Raw genomic sequence first — 20,707 nt, forward strand, 5'->3', positions numbered from 1 at the left:
TCACCCCCACCAGCCCAGCAGAAGGGTGCAGAATAAGTCCAGGAAGCTGAAGCTAAAGCAAGGGTTTGCAAGATGAAGGCCCAAGCAGTGCTGAAGCAGTGGCTGCCCACAGCAAGGCCAATTTCCTCAAAGCCTGACCTAACTCAACTGTCTGGGCAAGACAAGGTTAATTCACCAAAAGCTCACATTTTGCATAAAGGTGATTTTTACATTTTCAGTTGAAAGATTGAAACGGAAACCACCTGTTGGGCACCCTTGTACAAAGCCTACAGCTTCGTATTTTAAAGGTACATTTGAATTGTTTACTTTTGACAGTTTTCTAGGAAAAAACACAATTGAAATGAGAAGGACTGCGTTTTGATGGCCTCTATTATTTTTGCCATGCTCTTCACCAGAAACCCAAGTTTGGGGTTTTGTTTTGCTTTAAAAAGAGAAAAAAGAAAAAAAAAAAATCAGAATTCTCTGAATTCCCCATGAAAGAGAAAACGTGGCTCTTAACCCCCTTTTAAGCGATACCTTTTGCACCCAAAGGGCTGAAAGCTATGCCAGGCCTGGGCCCTTGTGTGGTCCTTCCTGTCCATGAGCAGCCATCACAAGGCTGTTTATTTTGGGGAGGTCCTCACTGCCTCAGAGCAGAACAAAGGCATGTTTGCAGGGGGAGGTTTGCAGGTTGCGGCTCCAGATACTCGCATGACCCTGGTGGAAAGGCAAGGGTCAGTCTGGCTAAATTAATGCAGAAAAAAAACCCCAACATTTTTTTCCTGATGCAACAGTTGAGAGGGAGGTTTGACATCCACTTATCTCAAACCCAACACTTCAGAGAAGGGGAGGCTGGGTCCAGCCCTGACTTCCATTCCACTTTTAACCCTCACAAACACTTAGCAATCTCCTCCTCCTCCAGTGACAACTCACTTCTTGAGCGAGGACAAGGACACTTGTAATGGCCTGTGGTTACTCTGGGAGGAGTCTGGCGTGCTCTGCGCACCCTTCCATCCACCCCCACCGGATACGCTGTGTGTACCAGACACATGCCTCCGGGGATATTGCCTGTTCTTGAACAATGTTTAAAGTATTTGGACTCATGCACAGGTTTACCAGAGGGCAGACTAAGGGAGCCATGACTTGATTCAGTCAGGGACTCGTCCCTCAAGCTTCACACTGACTTTAAGTCTTGGCACCACTTCATGTTTTCCTTCAAGTCCCCCGAGGATTAACTCAATGCAAGACCGATGAAATCACCATGCCAGGTTTCCCCATGGTCTATCTACTATCTTCCACTGCCTGGTGCCAGCTCCTGCAGAAGCAAGCTAACATTCTGAGGGAAGAGACGATTGGTGCAATTCTACGTTATGCAAATATTATGCAGGAACTATACATAAAACATTGAGGCCAAGAGAAACATAAAAACACGGTACATTTGATATCAGCTGGTAGGGAGGGATTTTTGTGTACTGATTTACTCCCATCCAAGGGAACAGCATTTTCTGGAATCAGTGGTGCCCTGAACAGATATTTCAAAGCCAAGGCAGACAAGGTAGAGCTTCCCCAGCCACGCCTGCTGGCAGAAGAGGCCGGCTCACTTTGCCACCAGCTCCCTGCACCTCCCCAGCCAGGCAGGGATGATGTGATCTGCACGGCCGTTCGGCACTGGGCAGCAGCGTCTGCGCACGCTGCAGAGGATCTTCAACACCCTCATGTGTAAGATAGGACACCAGCACACAAAAGGACCAGCCAGAGACACCCAGCATTTAGACAGGAAAAAATTCTAAAATTCTACCTGAATTTAGGAACTTGAAAAGTGTGCCTAGTTTTGAAGAGTGATGATAATCCAGCAGGATTTGTGTAGAGCCACCATGAGAGGTGAGAACAGGCTCTAAATACAATCCTACATGACTGAATTTTAAGCACTCCAGTTGGCTCCTTTTGGCATTACAGTGACAAATCTTGGCATCGTCACTCCCACAGTTGTCTGCAATTAACAGTTGCCACATTCAAGCCTCCTTGCGTTCATTAACGTCCAGGTCCTGCCTGACACCCCACTGAGGCTGCAAATGAGACAGCAGAGTAGGCTAGGAGATGTTTTGCAGGTGGAACTTCAATCACTCCTTTCCCATCATCCCTGACCATTACAATTTTCTTTCTAGACTGAATAATGTGTTTTCCACTTGCTCTGGTTTTCTCTGACAGCACTGTTAGTGCTATCAGAAATAACAGCAGTAGGTTAGGCAGCAATGTCACACTGGCATCTTTTTACACCCTGATTGCCATGGCTGTGAGTGTACCAGCATTTCCTAGAGCTGCAGCCCCTAGAAATATTTAATCTGAAGATGCTAAATATTTCTAGGTGCTGCTTTCCTGCTGGGCAGCCCCCAGCCTGGTGCCTGGGGTTGTTCCTCGCCAAGGACAGGACTTCGCACTTCCCCGTGTTGAACTGCATGAGGTTCTTATTGGCCCATTTCTCCAGCCTGTCCGGGACCCTCTGGAAGGCATCACGACCCCCTGGTGTATCACCCACTCCTCCCAGTTTTGTATTGCTTGGGCTTTGTATATAGGGCTTCATCCAAAGGATACTGATTAATGTTAAAGTACTTATGCAAAAAGAGAGAATATTATTTTTTTCACTGTTTTCACCAATTATATGATCTTATATGATCTCACAAAGCTGCACCTGAAGCCTGCAGATGTGTTTGCACAAACTTCACCTGTACATGACCTGCGCATAGCTCAAAGACTTGAGATCCAACAGCCAATCTCACGCATTCATGCTGCAAAAGGGAGAATCCTACAGAGAGACAATGATATGCATCCTATCTCGTTATTCCTTCCTACTTTTATTTTATTTGTCTGGTAAATTAAAATTAAAGAATTATAAACTAGCAGCTGCAACTCAGAGAGGCCAATATCCTCTGTGGCTGACTCATCCTCTTGTGGGTTTTTTGGGGGATGTGTTCTTGAGGAAATGAAAACATGCTACTGTCTTTTTTTCTCTCATTTCCTTACACAACACATTCACTGTTCTCCTGCTCAGACGCCGGTGTGTGTCTCTGTGTGTCCTCTCCGTGTCAGGCTACATGTGCTTCCGGATCACATAGGCAGCAGGAGTCCAAAAGAAGTAACAGTGGTGTCATATCGTGCCTGCTTCTGTTGCTGGCGTGGTAGAACTGAGAAGGATGAAAATACCCATGAGATGGGCAGAGACTGAAAAGACAGTGAGGCACAGAAATGAAAGAAAGCACGGCCCTGAAGAAAGAGATGCCACATGGTGTTACAGCTAAGTGATGACAGCCAAGTGCCGGTTGATTTTAGTGGAAGACCACTGGGCACACCCAACCCTGCGTATTACTTGGCTTTGCAAGACCATGAGAAACTGAAATAATAAGGAAGTCAAGCTGTGCTTGCAAAGTCTCGGTTCCAGTTGCTTCATAACACACTTCCTTGTGGTGCCCTGCCTTCCAGATGGCACGGTGCGCACCAAGAGCAAGCGGTTGAGAAAAGCAGCAAAAAGCCCAACCCCCTGAATGTCACCTTGAGGTGAGGGTGAAGAGCACAGCCAGGGACTTTGGCCACTGCTCACCCCCTTGGAGCAGGACAGAAAAAGGGATGGGGCAACGAGGAGGCAAACCCCATCAAATCAGTATGATCTTATGAACTCCTCTGACCAGCTAAACTGAAGAATTAGAGAAGCCACAAAGCTGATAAATCACCCAATCCTTTCCTTCATCCCTAGACGATGCTGGGCTTTAAGAGCTTTTGCCTGCTGGAAGGAGCTGGTTTGCCCTGGAGGTTCTCCTGCGCTCTGGCACAGCTTTTGATGTGCATCAGATTGAGCCCTGGTGTCTCAGAGCTGATGCAGGCTTGGCCCTCTGAGCCGGTCATGAAAGGAGCTGATCCCCCACTGCTGACAGACACTGAGCTTTTCTGATGTTCTATATTTTAAGTGCTTTTGGGACTTCTGCTCTAAAATGCTTCCCTTTAATTTCCATTTAATTTCCTTAAAATTGTCACTGGAGCTGTTGATATCTCTGACACGTGTCAAACGCATCCTTTTCTCTGCTGTCTCTCCCCCACTATGCAGTACACATAAAGATTTAAAAAAAGGTTTTCAGCTCAGCACTTCACTACCCTCCTCCACACTTTTTTTGAGCATTCAACCCTTCTTTTTAATTAAAAAATCCTAACATAGTGCACCTAATTGAACATATAATTGTTTCATATAGAGTTTCCCCAGAGAATTATATAATCTCAACCTGTTTTCCTTAAGCTGCGTATAGTCATGCAATCTGCTGGCTTTTTGTTTCTCTTCTTTTTTCTCCCTTTTTTTTTTTTCTCCCCAATACTTGTAATAAGTTTTTCATCTTGTCTAGACGTCTCTGACATACACTGCCTCTACCTAATCTTCAGCCGGGAGATGTAGCAGCTCTCCTCTTTCCAAACCTACATCCAGGATCTCAAAACGCCCACCTGACAAGTCCTTATTCCAGCATCTTCTCTGCCAGTGCTATTTCTACCCCTTCTAGATGTGTACTTCATCTCATTAAAAAAAATTTTTTAAAAATCCCTCAATGTTGTGACTGTTACCCTATTAGGGTGAAGGCTCTCTTTTAATGGGAAAATACCTGCAATGACCAAAATTGGCTGCATTTGATGATTAACGGCTTAGAAAGCTACAGTAATTAATACAACGCCACTAACAGGTAGGTGTGATCAGAAGTTTTCCATTGCAGTAGGCTTGAACAGGAAAAGTATGGATGGGACCTTTTTTTACCATGTTGTTTTATGAAAAAATGTCAGTTTTGTCCTCCAAAAACTATTTATATATGGAAAGATGGCCAGGATATTTCTTGGAAATTGTGGCTTGCCTGCCTTGCCTTCCATTGTCTCTCTCTCACCAGGCAACATCCCCCATGACACAGCACAGCTAGTGATCTGTCAAACATCGCCTCCATCCCTGGGGAAGGGCTGAACCAGCACAGCACCACAGGAACTGCAGCTGACCAAAGGTTCCCCCAAAATTCCCCCTGAGCACTGCAGCAGTATTTCAAACTACTGTTTGAGTCCTGGACAGCATGTTACCACTGGAAAAGCTCCATTTTCCATAGGCAAAAGGCCCTGTCTTCCCAACCCCAACTTGAATGAGTCCAGTCCCTCAGCTCATGCTAAGACAGAGGTTACATTTTGTTTGAGTCTGGCAGGAATCTCCTTTCCCCAGTTAGTGCACAGCTTCCACTGGGGAACAGAGAGCAGAAAGCGAAATTATTTGCAATCATGTATTTGAAATGTGTAAACACAATTACCTTGGAGTGAGTTCACATCCCTTCAGACCTAGCTTTTTGCCAACAATCTAGCAAATATGTTCCCTGGCAGGAATGTTTGCTGAGACAATAAATCACATTTTTTAGCCCTTTGTTCACAGTAACATTGAAATATGTAGTGGTGAGTATTTACCTCTCCAACCTGATCATCAGAACTACCCTCATGCACTTGGAGATTAGGAACATACCACACAGCTGATGTGTCCAAACACCGAAACTTTGAATCCAAGCAACAGATTTGAAGATTGTGTTTGCACATCCTGAAAAGTCCCAAGTACCTGCACCAATGACAACCTTACAAAGCAACTGCAAAGCCCCGAGGCACTCCAAGTAGGTGAAGGAAGGAGGAAATAGCTTGAAACTGGACTCAGTTCCATCCAAGTCCCCTCGCAGGCAACACGTCCCACGTTTATCACAGGTACTTCTCATATTTTTGAGCTTCCTCAGGCCAACTGACCAAACAGTTGCTACATTTCTCTTGCAACTTGCTTCTTCTCAGCTTTTCAGCTTCTTTTTCCACCAGAGGCAAGTTATTGCCAGTGACACTGAGACATGTTTAAAGCACCACATCTGATTCCTTCCCATCTTTCCTGCATTGTCCCAGTCTAACTGGTGTTGGATGTTACACCCTTCAAGCTACAAGCCCTTTGGGAAGGGATTGCGTGTATTTTGATGACTTTCATCTTCTCAGGCACATAAGATCCATGGGCATCTTACAGCTTAACTTCATTCTGGTCCCTGAGTGAAAATGGCCTCGTTTTCGAGTACTTAGCCTGGGGTGTTGACCACTACCTTTGCTGCCCAGAATAAAAGGTCCCAATCCCAAGCACTTGCCCATGCCCAGAGCCACAGCCCTGGGTAACACAGGTGGGCCCACTCACACAGGTCCTTGGCTCTGTCTCACAGCTCTGCATGACCCCATGGAAAGCAGGGGGCTGCTATTTTCTGGTCCAGTCTAAGGGATGGGGCCACCATATCCCAAAACTACCAGGTGAGTCAGATCTACCATGTGTTTCCTAATCTAGCCAGCCACTGACACAACCCATTCACAAATTCACAGAGCAGCCTCTACCAGCAATATTACTGACAGTCCCAAACATTCCAAATGCATATACAAGAAATCTAAAAGCAATGGTTAGTTTATTTTTTTTTAATATATGTTTTTGTTTCTCTTTATTTCCTTTTGAATTTTGGAGCCTGCAACAAGTGCATTTAGCAGGTTCTTTCAGCAATTACAATGGGCTTTTGAAAAGAGACAGTCCCTTGATCCAGGACCTTAGGCTTTGAATGAGACTCAACATAACATTGCAACAGACTGCTGTAACCCTGATACATATCTCATTTGCAGCACTTGTAAAGAGATGAATCGCTTCTAGATAATGATTGGTGGGATCCTGAAGTAGCTGTGAGAGAACAGCAGGCTGCACCCCTATATCTGTCACACCACTTCCAGGTGACTCCAGCAACGTGCTCTGCTCTCCAAAGTCCAGAGCTGAGTACACCAACAGCCCTGGGAGCCAGGAGACCTGGCCTCTTGAGTTGTCCGCTGACTCATTCACCGAATCCCAGCAAGTCACCAGAAATGATTCATTTTAGCCCCCTGCAGAACGGACTGTGAGGGTCACCCCTTTGGCAGAGCAGAAGCTCTCTGTGACCTGTGGCTAGGACTCGCAAAAAACACCATACCGTTCTTCCTTGTTAGCAGTGTTGTTCTCATAGCAGGACCACGGCACAGACAACAGCCAAGCAAACTTTTGCAACACCATACGAGTGTAGTAGGGGGAAACTAACTGAAGCCTCTCTCCTAATTTAAATGCCACAGGGAGGTCACAGAGCCACAAACTAATGGGATTTCTTGCTGCTGATCTTTCTTTTGATAAATATCAGTTGGAATTTATTTTTAAGGCTACCTGCTAGAGAGTCTCCACTTGCTCCTTACTTTTGGTAAAATATCTGTGAGGCAGCCCCCGTTGGATTCCTCCCCTCTCATCCCGGGTGAAAAACCACAGGGTTGTATCCCAATTGATAGTACTTAGGAAACCTGGGCTTGGACCTTAATTAGTCCCCAGTGCTACAGCTGCATCCTTCCATGGAGCTAAGCAGGGGCTGTTCTGTGACAGGAGGCAGTGGGAACTCAAGCAAAGCAGGGTCCAGAAACTCCAGTGGCTTGAAACAACACATGATGAGATAATCAAAGGACATGTCAGTCTAGGTGAAGAGAGGAACAAAACCAACATGGTTTAACATGACCTGCTGCACATGCCGTGTTATGGTCATGGGACCATTGTTTGCCACTACTAGCCTTGCCACGATGCCTGGGCAGCAGTGTCCTGGGCCATTACGGTACCACAAGAAAGCACTGTATTTTCCTAACAACGTTCTGTGTGAATGTTACTTCCTCAGTTGGCAGCTCTGATCTGCCAGGGCACTAATGAGAAACTAACGAAGAGCGCCAGGCTAATGCAGAAGCAGTAATGAAGATTAACCTCTCCCCAGAGAGGATGACATGCCTTCTCAGAGACCTAGTGTACCGCAACAGCATTTGGAGGGTCAAAAGTGGGTCAATGAAAGCTAATTAATAGCAAGCCTCTCTCTTGTTCTTAATTACGGAGTGGTGCATAGGGATTTCAAATAAGCTGCTCGGTCCATTCTAGCCACTGAATTCCCAAGCTGGGACCCATTAGCCATGCAGGAATTTGATGGCATAACTGAGCACAGGTCCCTCACTGGGAAGCAAGCAGAGCCAGGGAGACTGGGGCGGCCTGGGCTTCATTCCCTGATAGCAACTGGAAGTCTTGGTTTTGGAAGATGCATTGGATGACCTTCTGTGTAATGCAGCACAGGACCTCAGTAGGGTCCTGCCTACTCAGTAGGGCAGCAAGTGACTCCTGAGCAGGTTTCAGGTCAGGCTGAGATTTCTCTCTCAACAACAAGCTCCTGGCAACGTCCGGCAGCCTTTGGAGTTAGTTCTCCTACAGTACAATTCCCTGATACATTATTTATTGCCAAAGGATGCTAGATTTGTACATGGCTTCAAGGCACAGCCGTAACAAGTCTGTCAAAGAGGATCTCATCAAGGGCGGTAACATACACATGCATTATTACTAGCCTGAAAAGCTCCCAAGAACAGAAGCAGCATGGGAAGACCCTGCAACACTGGAGAGCCTTGCCATTTGGGAACGCGACCAAGTTCACAAGCCTGCTGCGCACTTCCACTGTGGCCTTACATCACATCAGCCCCTTGCCCCGATTCCTGGCCCACCACACGAAGGCACTTGAGTGGCAGAGAGCGTAGCATTGCAGGTAACACTCCCGCCTCTGGTGCTTGTGTGTCCACACTGCCTCGTGAAACAGCCTTTGCCAGGCCTTCAAGACGTGACCATCACACCTATTTGATGCAAATGCTTCCATTGCTCCTTTGCCTGCCCTGGATAAACACACTTAATAGAAAAAAAAAAGCAAACAATTCCCTTGTGCTATCTCTGTGCTGAGAGGATGAACTGGAGGAGAAAGCACCAAGTTTTGTAGCTGTAGATGAGCCATAAAGCAGCGAACACTTAGGATTCCTGTCTTGCCTGGCTGGAGCCCAAGTGGAAGCAAATCCTCTGCAGGCAGGGCTGTCCTGCCAGCTCCACAATCTCACAGAGGGAAAACACACTGGGGCTAAAGAAAAATCAATGACTTTGCACATGTCTTCACAGGCTGTATTCAGAGAGGTGACTGGCACTGAAATTGCCCTACTTACCACAAAAGCAGTGACAGTGCCACCACCGCAGCAGGGGACAGACTGACTCCAGGCCTTGTTTCAGCCTTCATATTCTAATTGGAGCAGACTGTGCTGCCAGCAAGAAAACAGGATCCTTTACAACATCAGAGGTATGCACATGTCTCCCACTACACTTTCAAAGGTAAGCCAACAGCTCCACAAATGCATTTAACTCTTGCCCGATTGACATCCACAGCACCAGTTCATGCACCCTCCCTGGGGGAGGAAAGAAAGGGGAAGAGGGGGCAGAAATCAATAGGCTGCAAAGATTTACAGTGCCTGCTGCAGTCGGGTACACAGCAGCACGTTCTGCTGGAAGCATCAGTGCCTGGGTGAACGCTTCCGACACACAGCTCGCCTTTGAGAAATGTGCAACTTTACTGCAGATAAACAAGAGCCACTTTGCACATCAGTGGAGCAAAGAGAAACCATCCTAATTCTGTCTGACCTCTCACACGGGACTAATTGCCTGCCCTCTCGCATCTTATGCTGGGCAGTGTCATTGCTCGTACATTTAGATGTCCTCTCCAAGCAGCATTGGCAAGGACTATAGGACATAGCCGCCACCCTTAGACCACACTGAAGGCATCGTGCTCTTGGGGCCAGACGGCTCTTCCTACTCACACCGTCCAGTGAGCACCTTAAGTCCTTCTTCTAGGCTCCAGCATGAGTGGAAGACTGAAGTGGGCATTAGCAGGGGCTGGTTCAGGCTGTAGGCCTCTGTCTAGAGATGTTCTGTCCCTCTTGCTAGGAACACACTGCCCACACACACAGGGGAAACATGGCTCCTTTAACATCTGAATAAAATGCCTTGGGTATTCTGCTAAGCTGAGCATTTAAAGGAAGCAGGTACCCACCTCCCACTGATAGCAGAAGGACTTAGGCACCTAATTCTGCTAGGCTCCTCTGAAAACTCTGGATTTCAATGCTCAAAGGTCTGCACTAATTAGTCAAATAATTGCCCGTGTCATGTCTGTGCTCTTAAGTGACTGGCATTAGAGCTAACTTACACTGATTCACCTTTTTCTGACTCACAGTCATTTATATGCACTATTTCCAGCACTTGGAGTTGAAATAATGATACATGTTTTCCATACATTCACAAGAGAATTCATAAACACCACAAATGCATGACTTCATGTCCAGCCATGCCAGGCTCTCCTAACTTCTCGACCAAATAAAACCAACCAGATCTATTCTAAACTGTAGGCATGCTGAACCAAGTTTGGGGAAATATTTGTCCAGGGAAATCCTCTTTTTCCCCATTTTTAGGGAAAATTCCAGCACAGTGAAAGCTTTGAAGGCTGTCAGGCTCAAAGACAAAGCGTTTCGTCTTTACTACAGAATTAGCCCCCCCTAGCTGGTCTTGGCTTGTGCCTCCACACGGTGAAGGAGGGGATGCTTAGAGGGCTGAAAAAGCCCTCTTGGCTCTGTGGTGCTTTTCTAGTTTTGAGTTTACAACTGCCCAACAGCTGGTGCCAGCTATGACACAGACACTGTGCCCCAGCACACAGCACCAAACAGCTCTCAGCAAGGTCAACGCGAGCCATCTCCAGCTGTGACACAAGGCTCTGAGCCCTTCACATTCATTCCTTCCAGTATTGTCCAGACTTCACCCTGGTGGCCTAAACTCCCACAGCCCACGGTGGGTCTCTTTCCTGTAACACTTTGGTGCTTCAGCAGGGATGACTGATAAATAAAAAGGGATTGATTTCAGCTTCTAAATTCAACTGTCAACTAAGGTGTATTTCTAGACTTGTGTTAAGCAGTGGAAGGGCCCCTCACCCATCATCATTAGGTGCTTGACCCCAAGGGCACTGAAATCACGGGAAGATTGCGTACAGAAGCCAAGGTAGTGGGACACTAGCAAATTCGTCTACATTTAAACTAAACCACCTATCCCAGGATACATTACACCACGTCCAACCGCTTCAGGAGATGAACCAATGGAGATAAAACTGCTAACTTGACTCTCAATGCCCTTGGATTTAGCTGAACACAGAGTTAGGGGAGATTCTCCCAGAGCTGACTCTGAATCACTCTCCAAACTCTGACTCACTTGGTTTCAGCTCAGCCATCATCTCCAGCTAAGAGCAAAACGATCGTAGCGCCCTACACGTAGTTCCCCTGGGAAGTGCTTGTCAGCTGCAAAACCACCTTAGAGCCTTCCCACAAGAGAGGAACCGAGAGTACCCCAGTTGCGCCAGCTCTGCCGGGTGGTGTGGTGGGAAGCAGCGGGGTGACAGGGTGCTGCAAGAACAGCTGGCCCTGGGGTAGGAGGGTTTTTGATTTTATGGATGCTGAAGAGAGACCCTCAAACTCCACAAAACTCAAGAGGCTGTGAGCTCTGCTTTAGGCCTCTTAGGCACACTAACCCTTACAGCAGTTGGTACCACCAGGCAAAATGATGTATTGGGAAAGGAGGAGGGGTTTGGTGCTAAGTAGATCTCTCTTCCTTGTGCCATTGCATTGGAAAGCTGGGCAGGGGGTAGTTCCCATATAAGCACAATCCAGGATCAGATTGGTACCATAAAGTGGTTCAGTTCAATACAAGCTCTGGCAAAGCTGTTCCCACAACTGCTCTACCTCCAGCTCCCACTGTCTCACATTTTCTCTAGTCCTCACAAGCATAGCAGTTGGATGGTCATGGCTGGGAGCAGAAGGGAAGCTGCCTAAAGTCTCCAAGTACCAGCTTCAAAGGGCACTGAAAACAAGCCACACCTGCGTGGAATGATCTGTCAAACCCACAGATGTCTTTTTAGCAGCACATGCAGGCAGTGGTCTGCCTGTTGCTGTCGTGTTGTAGGAGTACAGGAGCATCTTACAGCTTCCTGACTGACTTCCAGCTAGTGCCCTATAAACTGTTCCTAAATATCAGTTGTTACCTCTGCCATTTCAGAGATTTTCACTCGCAGGGCTCAGCTAGAGGAATGCAACATGGTCACCAACTTGACATGAAGATCAGGCTGACGCTGTTTACTGAGGGTTTGCCTAGGCCACTTCCACCAAGGATCTCGTGGATCTCACCTGTAGAGCTGCAACAAGGCCGCTTTGCCTTTAAAAAAGGGACAGTGCTAAACAGACTACTTTTGTGACCCATTTAAATGCCAGAGACTCAGCTCCTCTAAAAAATAGGACAATTAGGGAATTTAATTGCTGTGACTTTGCAAACAGCCTTTTGTCATGTTAAATACTGAGCACTAAGCCAGGATCAATGAACCTTAAGGCAAAATTGTGCAGTGCCTGTACTAGCTCTGCTGTCATGTAACCAGGGAGACTCAACTGCGGAGCAGGGAGGATGACAGTGTGAGTTTGGGATGCAAAACAGTGTATTTGGCAGCCATCAGCAATGCTTTCAGCACTGCAGCTCCTTGGAGAGGCTCAGCAGAGAGGCCAAGGCTTGAAGGGTTGTGTCAGAGTCAGTGCTGACCTCTCCATTGACTCCTCTCAGGTCAGGATCAGGCCCTGACCAAAGCAGGTCACAGCAAGGAAGTCATTTGAAAGGAGGACAGAGGTGGTCCATGATGTGCGACCAAGCTCTGCCTTTATGGCTAGGACTCAAAAACCGTATGGTTGTGCTCGCAGGACTGCACCCAGCCCCATGCCAGGGCTCACCGTGCCAGGGCTGACCCCCTGCTCTCCACACGGCTCAGTGTGGAGTTCATCACTCTTCAGTCACCGAGCCCTGGTGCTGCTCTGCCAAAATCTCACTAACTTGGGGAAGTTTCCGTCTCCCTGCAACATAACACAGAGACGCAACCCATGGCCAGACGCAGCTGCCTGCACATTGTGGGGTGACCTTGAGTCCCTGCGACTCTTCACTTGGTGCTGCAATAATAAACAAAACCCAAACAACTGCTGAGTACCTCTGATGGATGCATAAATCACATCACTTCCCTCCAAGTCAACGGAATAATTCCATAATTCCAGGTGATACCAGCTCAACACTTGAAGCTCAGACTCTCCCTCCTTGCTACACGCCTACGGCAAAGCTTCCCGGCAGGCGAACGGCTCCAGCCATTCCCTAAGCCTGAGGGTAGTAACTGAACTCCCAGCACACAGTTTGTCAAGTAGGGACAAGACTGGCGGTGTGCTTTAAAGTAAGCTTCTGCTTAAGTGCTTACTTAATTGGGACTTTACTGCAGTGCTTAAATACAGTTTAGAGGTAATTTCTCAAAAGCATCTCAGTGGTTGGAGGATCCCAGTCCTCCTGCCGCTGGCTACGACTCAGGCTCCTAACACGCAAGGCGGTCACTAGAATATGTTCTCAAGGTGGTTTGAAACTCTCTGCCTCCATTTCCTCAGCTTTCTAGGGGTCATTACAGGAGATCTTCGACGGGAAATGAATGTTTGTAAAATACATAATTGAATGGAATAAATAACAACTAGTGAAACGAGAGGAAAAGTATTAAACTGATTAAAAGCTACCCAAACTGAACAGAATTAAAAAGAAATGAAACCCAGCTACAAGCCTAATGAACAATTGCTTCACAACTGTTCCTAACTCATCCTTCAAATAAAAAAAAAAAAAGAAACACTTTTAAATAAAATCACAGATCTTTAAAAATAAAAATGTTTGTTCAGAAAAAAAATTCAAACAGGGCCTTGTAGGAATTCATCTAAGTTGCACATAAAAAACAAGTCAGAGCTCCTCCTCCCTCCCAGTATGTACCGTAAAAAATCACCAACCACTTTTCTGCCCATTCATAAGCAAGTCCTCTCTCTCCCCTCAGCTCCTGGACACTGTGTGCTCATCCAGCATTAAGGACAACAAAATGTGATTTAACCAAATTCACACCTTGCCCTCCATAACCTGTGATCTCTGCATCACCCTTCTGTGTGGCTAAGGAGGGCCATAAGAAGCCAAATGCACCGCTTGGTAATGGTCTCTCTCTTTTCTTGGCTTTTTGTTCTCCACACAATGTCATTTCCCAGCTTTGAGATCCTACTGATGCTGTGAGCACATGGCACCTCATGGTCAGGCTACAGTTGATGCTCTTTGTAGGCACAAAAGTTTCAGTTTAGCACGAATCTGATTTTAAATGCAAAAGCAGGCTCTTAAAAAAGAAAAGCAACCCATCAAGGTACCAGACTGTGTGATGGATATTAGCCACGTACTTAAGTGTCTTGCTGAATCAGGGCCATGGCCTATCGATTACAGACGATATATTAATGACGTAATTTTCTCAGAAATGATGATGGAGTCTGTATCGTGGCCAAGGTTATCCAACATGTACAGCAACACAGACCGACACAGGAGTTCCCCACAGTCTGTGGACAGTCCCAGCCACAGCCCGTGGATTTGCCCCCACTCCCCCTGCCCTGACGGCACACCTTCACCTGCCCTGGGGGTCCAGCACGGCAGGTCCATGGGGTTGGCAGCACCTTGTCCTGCTGGGGGCAAATCTGAGTAGGGAAAGTTTGTGCTAATTGCAGATGGACTGTGCAAAGGTTTATAGCTGTGCCTAACCATACAAGTCACTAAATGAGACTTAATAAAAATTAATTAGCTAGCATTAATCAAGTAAAATCAATTAGCAAACACTATAATAGCAGCTGTATAGTAAGGATGCAAAGAAAAGGCTACGCAAGATCCAGACTACTGCTCCGGCACCATTCCCGCTGTCTATATTTCATAGCACCACTGTCTTAATATTCAGGGCCAGTTCCCTACATGGAGTGGATCTGGACACTGCTATTTCAGTGCCTGCCAAGCACTGGGCACGGCTCTGCTGTTACTGGTGAAGCTGCGAACAGAAGAAACAGCTATCATGCAAAAGACAGCGCTTTTCTCTGCGGTGCATTGGAAAGGGCTGACCCAATTAGAGGGCAAGGCCAGCTTGCTGCGTGGTCCACACCCTTGCATCCCCTTGGCCAGCCCTAGGAATACACAAAGCCAGAATCTACAAATCTCATCTCATTTATCTTGAGCACTATCATATACTCCTAAACAGGGTCTGTGGCCTCTTCATCTTCCCGCAGTGTTGCCACAAGGTGCAAGCCTGTGCTTACAGCACCTTGTAAATGGAGCCAAAGTGGTTTAGAAGATGGAATGTCACCAGTCTGGACCACTACTCCCAGTTCTGGGAAAGAGCAGTTTTGATGGTGGTAGATCACTTCTCTTGTGTGAGCCCAGGAAGCTAGTGCACACAGTGCAAACAAGGCAAAATATTAGGGCCATGTTTTGCTGTAGACACTGCAGGAGGGGAATACCCGCAGACTGTCAATTCAACAACGCATTGGCAAGAGCTGTCTTTATTGACAGCTGCTGTTTTCATCATCGTATAAGGAAACAGAAAGAAGGAGATGTTCAAAACCAGTACCCAGGCCAGGTCCTGGGAAGCTGCACTCTGTGTGTGTCAGTGTACGTGTCCTGAAGCACCTGAGCCATATGCTGCTGCACCTACTCAAAGTACGGGAGATTTACCCTCTCCTCTCTCTTGCTTCTTTTCCCCAAATCCATTTTCAAGTCACATTGCTTTCTGTCACTCACCCACACACGAGCCTTTTGCCAGGGCAAGGTTTTATTTGCAATATATAGGGGACAGCAATCTCCCGCAGTTTCCCCAGGATCGGTGTGGATTCCCCCAGGAGTTAACTCCAGGAGACCCAGGTGCCTGGGCAGACACGGCACTTTGCCACCTGCGCCCTTTCTCAGAAGCAACCAGCTTCCCCATTCACATCCCAGAGGCTGCCTGAATTAAGGCTGGGTCATGCCCAGCAGCGAAGCCCCAGCACAGCGGTCTGCTGTTCAGCAGGGCAGCGCTGAAGTTAATGATGCAGGAGAGCAGTCGGGTGTGACTCCGAAGAAAGGGGAGAATGTGCTTCTAGCTTTTCCATAATAGTTAATCATTAAAACTTTTCATGGTCGCAGAAGGTGCTGCCCTCCTTACAAGCTCCCCTTATCAGCCATAATTATTTCCTGGTCGGCTCTCACCTAACTACCTGGCAGACTTATGCTCAGCACCCTTGAATCACCTGACTGCATTTATTGCCCTATATTCCCGGCCAAATGGGCCTCTGCTGTGTCAGCTGCAATATTTACAGTGTGTTATTTCTCCCAGCCCATGCCCAACCATAAAAGCTCTTCTGCCCTCTGCCTTCCCCTTTATACCATCCCTCTCTCCGTGACGAAGCAAAACAGAGCAGTCACCGAAATACCTCAGCACTTCTTTCTCCTCTTCTCCCCCAAATGCAACAGCTCCTCTTGTGTAAAGCCCAGGGGGGTACTGCTGCCATCTCCCTAATTCCACTTTAAGTTTTAAATCATTTTAATTCTAGAGATATTGCCCAGGTATCTAAATCAATGCATTTCTCTTTACACTTCTGCCCTTTTTTGTTTTCAGACAAAGACTAGCTCCCCTCCCTAGAGGAGGCAGATGTAAATCCAAGCGATAGACCTAAATGTGTCACCCACCCGGTGTGTATTTGCCATGTCAGAGCCTGCTTCCTGGAGAGAAGAGTTCAGAGTTACCAACTTAACTCTGTGATTGAATAAAAATGGATAGAATAACCCTGACCAGCAAGGTTGGCCTGAACAGATGAAGTCAAATCCTGAAGCCCTATATGAGTGGAGCCAGTGGAAATTTCTAAGAGTGGGAAGATGGCTTGTACTTAGGTAAATAAAAGCAACTTAGATAAATAAAGCAAGAACCAGAAAAAGCAGTCTATTGCAGCTCTGATTAACAGGTAGAAATTCACCTGCTCTCAGTGAACTAGAAGCAGCTGTTCAGGCTATACGTAGCACACACCTATGGATACACACGCTGTACTACACCTACCCCAGCTACCAACAAGAGCTCTATACCAAAACATATACAAAAGGGGATGGAGGTCGCCAGACACGGAGGGGAAGAGTTGAGAAATGAGAACATATTCTCACTGAGACAATAACATCTACAAAAAGGAATAAAAATGCATCGAAGGGGGATTTCATCTTCACTGCTTAAGTTTAGGAAAAAACTGTTTTAGGGAAATTCAAACCCACAAAAGGAGCAGGGGATGTACACGGAATAACCCCAGGGCCAGATTACATTGCTGTTGCTTAACAGCACCAGTGTCTCATACATGGCTGACTCCGCATGCAGGAGACTGCAAGGTCATTCTGAAACACTTACAATCTACAACTCAAACCAACGTTTCCTCTTTCTTTCTAGCATAGCATCCACGTAAACCAGCCAGTAATTCAGAGAGTTCTCAAATACGACCAAGAATTTGGAAATGCTCTGCTCTGCCTGTCTTGCTCACTGCAGTCGGGTGACTTCCAAGGCAGACCAAGCAGATGTGCACCAAAGGGACACTGGCCGTGCTCCAAGAACACAAATAACACACTGGCAAAGTATAAAATAAGAAGTGTCTACCTGCACGTGCAGTTCGCCACTTCATGAGCATACTGTGCTTTCTTCTGCTCTCATAGTCATCTATCATTTTGCTTGGGGCTGCTGTAGATAGTGCACATAAATCACACATGGAGAAGAAGAACAGATTGACCAGTGATTTTGCATACTGCATAGCTCCTGTCTCCATGTAGGAGGATGCTTCAGCTCAGAAAAGAGGTAGCAGGGGGAGGTGACCGAGGTCTGTAGAGACACAAAGGGCAGAAGGGTGATTAAAATACAAGTGCTCAGTACTTCTCACAAAAACAAACAAACAAACAACAACGACGACAAAAAAACACCAAAACCAAACCTAGAACCAGTGCAATTACCAGGTCCACCAAAAATCAGCAGGGTGCTCATGCCAGAAGATGGGATGACGGGCCAGAGGTTACACCAGACGAAGGATCACGCTACGAACAGTTTCTCACACTTCCCCCAAGCATGTGTTACTGGTCAGTCAGAGACAGGGTACCGGGTTAAGGTGAGCCTTTGGCCAGAGCCAGTGCAGATGCGCCAATGTTCATGGTCTCACTACTGGGGCATAAGCTGAGAGCTAATATTGGAAAACAAGCCAGCTTCCACCCAGAGCAATACCCAGACATGTAGCTCTCAGAAGCTGCTCATTTGATTTCTTGCAATCTTTTATTTCAGACCCTGTTCTGAAATAACAGATTTTATTTATTTAATGTTGCTTTCTTTCAGCTTTTTTTTTTTTAGCATTAAAAATACACCTGGATTTTAAATTACAGTGAAATACCCTGCAATAAGCAGCCTTGCAGCTTGGTGCCAGCTGTCTGTCCACAAATAATAGCTCCCCCTTTACTGCTGCCTGTCCATGCGCCCTGACCCTTAACTAAAGAGGTCTCTTCTAGAGTGAGCCCAGGGCTCATGCCCCACAGCACATTCAGTCTTCAGCCTTTCTGCCAAGACAGCCAACACCAGTAGCAATTATGGAAGTCACTCACTGTGACGTGATGTCTCGTCCATGGGGCATGCAAGTCAAACTACTCCTGCAAGGCCCATCGGAGTGGGGGAGTCATCATGGAGCAGAACCCAACTCGCTTTTCTCTACACAGCATGTCTTACTCTTTCATTATAACAACACTGCAGCTTGACCTAACCATTGAACTATCTAATGCAACATGCCTACTGTAATCAGCAGCCATGGAAATTAATAGCAACATTCTTTCCATTTTTAATGCAGTTTGAGAGACTTTAATAAAATCTGATGAGGGGCAAAGTAGCCAGTGATGGAGGGAGTGTGTTACCTGTACTGCAGTTGTGCCTTGTGTCAATGTTCCTAAAAGTCTGCTACCAGAGGAGCTTGAACACCTTGTTAGAGGGTATCTAGGCACTACCAGACCACAAAGGGCAAGCTACAGCTGTGTATTTTGAACTGTGCCATTCTTTTATTCAAATTCACCTACCTGCTTAATTGACATAGATGGTGTTGAACCGTCTCCCACGGGTCCAAAAAGGATGCTACTTCCTAGGTTTTCAGTGGATTTCTGTGCAAAGTTCCCCTTGAAGACAGATTTAGGACCCTGGCCTTTAGCAAATACCTGTATCTTCTTGTTCAGATCTTATGAGCTGTCACTGGGACATGTTCCCAGTGCTGCAGTTCCTGGTTCACTGCAGGCGTAGGTGGGAGCTTGCTGGCTTTTGCCAGCTTAGAGCCTGTGCCCACAAGCCCCAGGGCGTGCTGGGCCCTTCACCACCATCAAGCTTCATCTTGCCCACCCACTGCTCAGCCTTGTTTAACCACAGGGAGGGAGGCAGGGAATTGTTTCCTGCCTTCCGAGAAATGTTTCATGGAACTGGAAAAGGTTTATCAGTATTTTTCTGAAGGAGGTTTTGGTTCCCGGGTAAGTTATCTTTCCTAAAATCCAAGTGAATCACATATACAACCCCACCAAGAAATCCCACCTAGGGAGGTAGAGGTGTGCAAAAAATTGGATTTTGGTCAGCAAAACCTGTGCATTTTGCTTAGGTTCCCCCTCTCACACACACCTCCCCCCGCCCCGAAAGCCCTGAAATGTCCTGATAGAAATAGCTGCTTTTGGAACACATACACCTATCAAAAAAACCAGCTTCCAAAACAAAAAAAAAATTAAAAAAAGGCTTCTGAGTTGCTTTGTGTTTTGAACTGAGTCAAGAGACAAGGCTGGTGACTGAATCACACCACAGTGCATCTCATGGACCAGTGCAAATCACTGCCTTCTGTTCACACGCATGCCCCAAAGACACTTCCAGGCACTCCTCTTGCTCTACCGAAGCTGCAGCTCCCAAGCCCGCTGTGCCCTGTGCTAACTGCCAGGGCTGCTCACTCCCAGGAGGGGATCCCCACCACCAGCACAGACAGATGCCATCAGTCACATCCATTCCCCACGGCACAGTCAATCTGTCAGCCCCAGTGACAGTTTTGCATCGTGATGGCTCTCGAAGCCAGCAGCTCCCCCAGCACCTGGAGCAGAGCCAACACTGCTGAATGCAGACGGAGGTCTGGGCCTGCCTTTGCACCTCTAAAGTCATGGCAGTCGCTCTCTTATGAGTAAATAGCTTTCACTTCACTTTTTGGGTCTGTTTTTTCCATTTCTCCATGCTTGGCTCTTTCTCATCACAAAAAAAACAACCCACCCTTACTATTAGCCATGTATAATTGTTCACGTGCAAAGCTCCTGGTCTCCAGCTCCCAGAAGACAACACTGGAAGGCAAAACCAGGGAAATAAACTGCATTAACGTGATTTCTCTTTTGCACTGGGGCTCCACCCTCTCTTTCAAGACCATGAATTCAAATAATGAAAACACTGCATTCCCACCCCCCTCATGGACAATCCCCTTTTTATTTCCTATGCAATGAGGAATTAAGACATGAGCCTTTCTCAACCACTTCCCACAAGAGCTGTCTCTGGCTTTGATTTGATAATCCAGCTTGACTGATCTTTCTCCGGCAGTGGCACTGGCATCAGTAGCCAAAGTGATGGATGAGCTTTACAGCTCAAACAGCCTTTGGGAGACCTGGTTGAAGATAAGTGCCTAAAACTCTCAGTTTATGATTTCTCAAGTTCCTAAGCCACAGGATGTTCATGGATACAGTTTTCCTTTACTGTTAGCTTTGAAACACAAGCAAAAAAAAAGAAGGTGAAACTCTCAAGTAGCTGTGTTGCATCCATCGCTAGAGGAAAGAGAATTATATGACTGGGAAGTGGCCATGGCTGCCCAAATTTTCTACCATCCCAAATTCCCAATG

The sequence above is a fragment of the Nyctibius grandis genome, chromosome 10 (genome assembly GCF_013368605.1).
Source record: "Nyctibius grandis isolate bNycGra1 chromosome 10, bNycGra1.pri, whole genome shotgun sequence".
NCBI classification, from domain to species: Eukaryota; Metazoa; Chordata; class Aves; order Nyctibiiformes; family Nyctibiidae; genus Nyctibius; species Nyctibius grandis.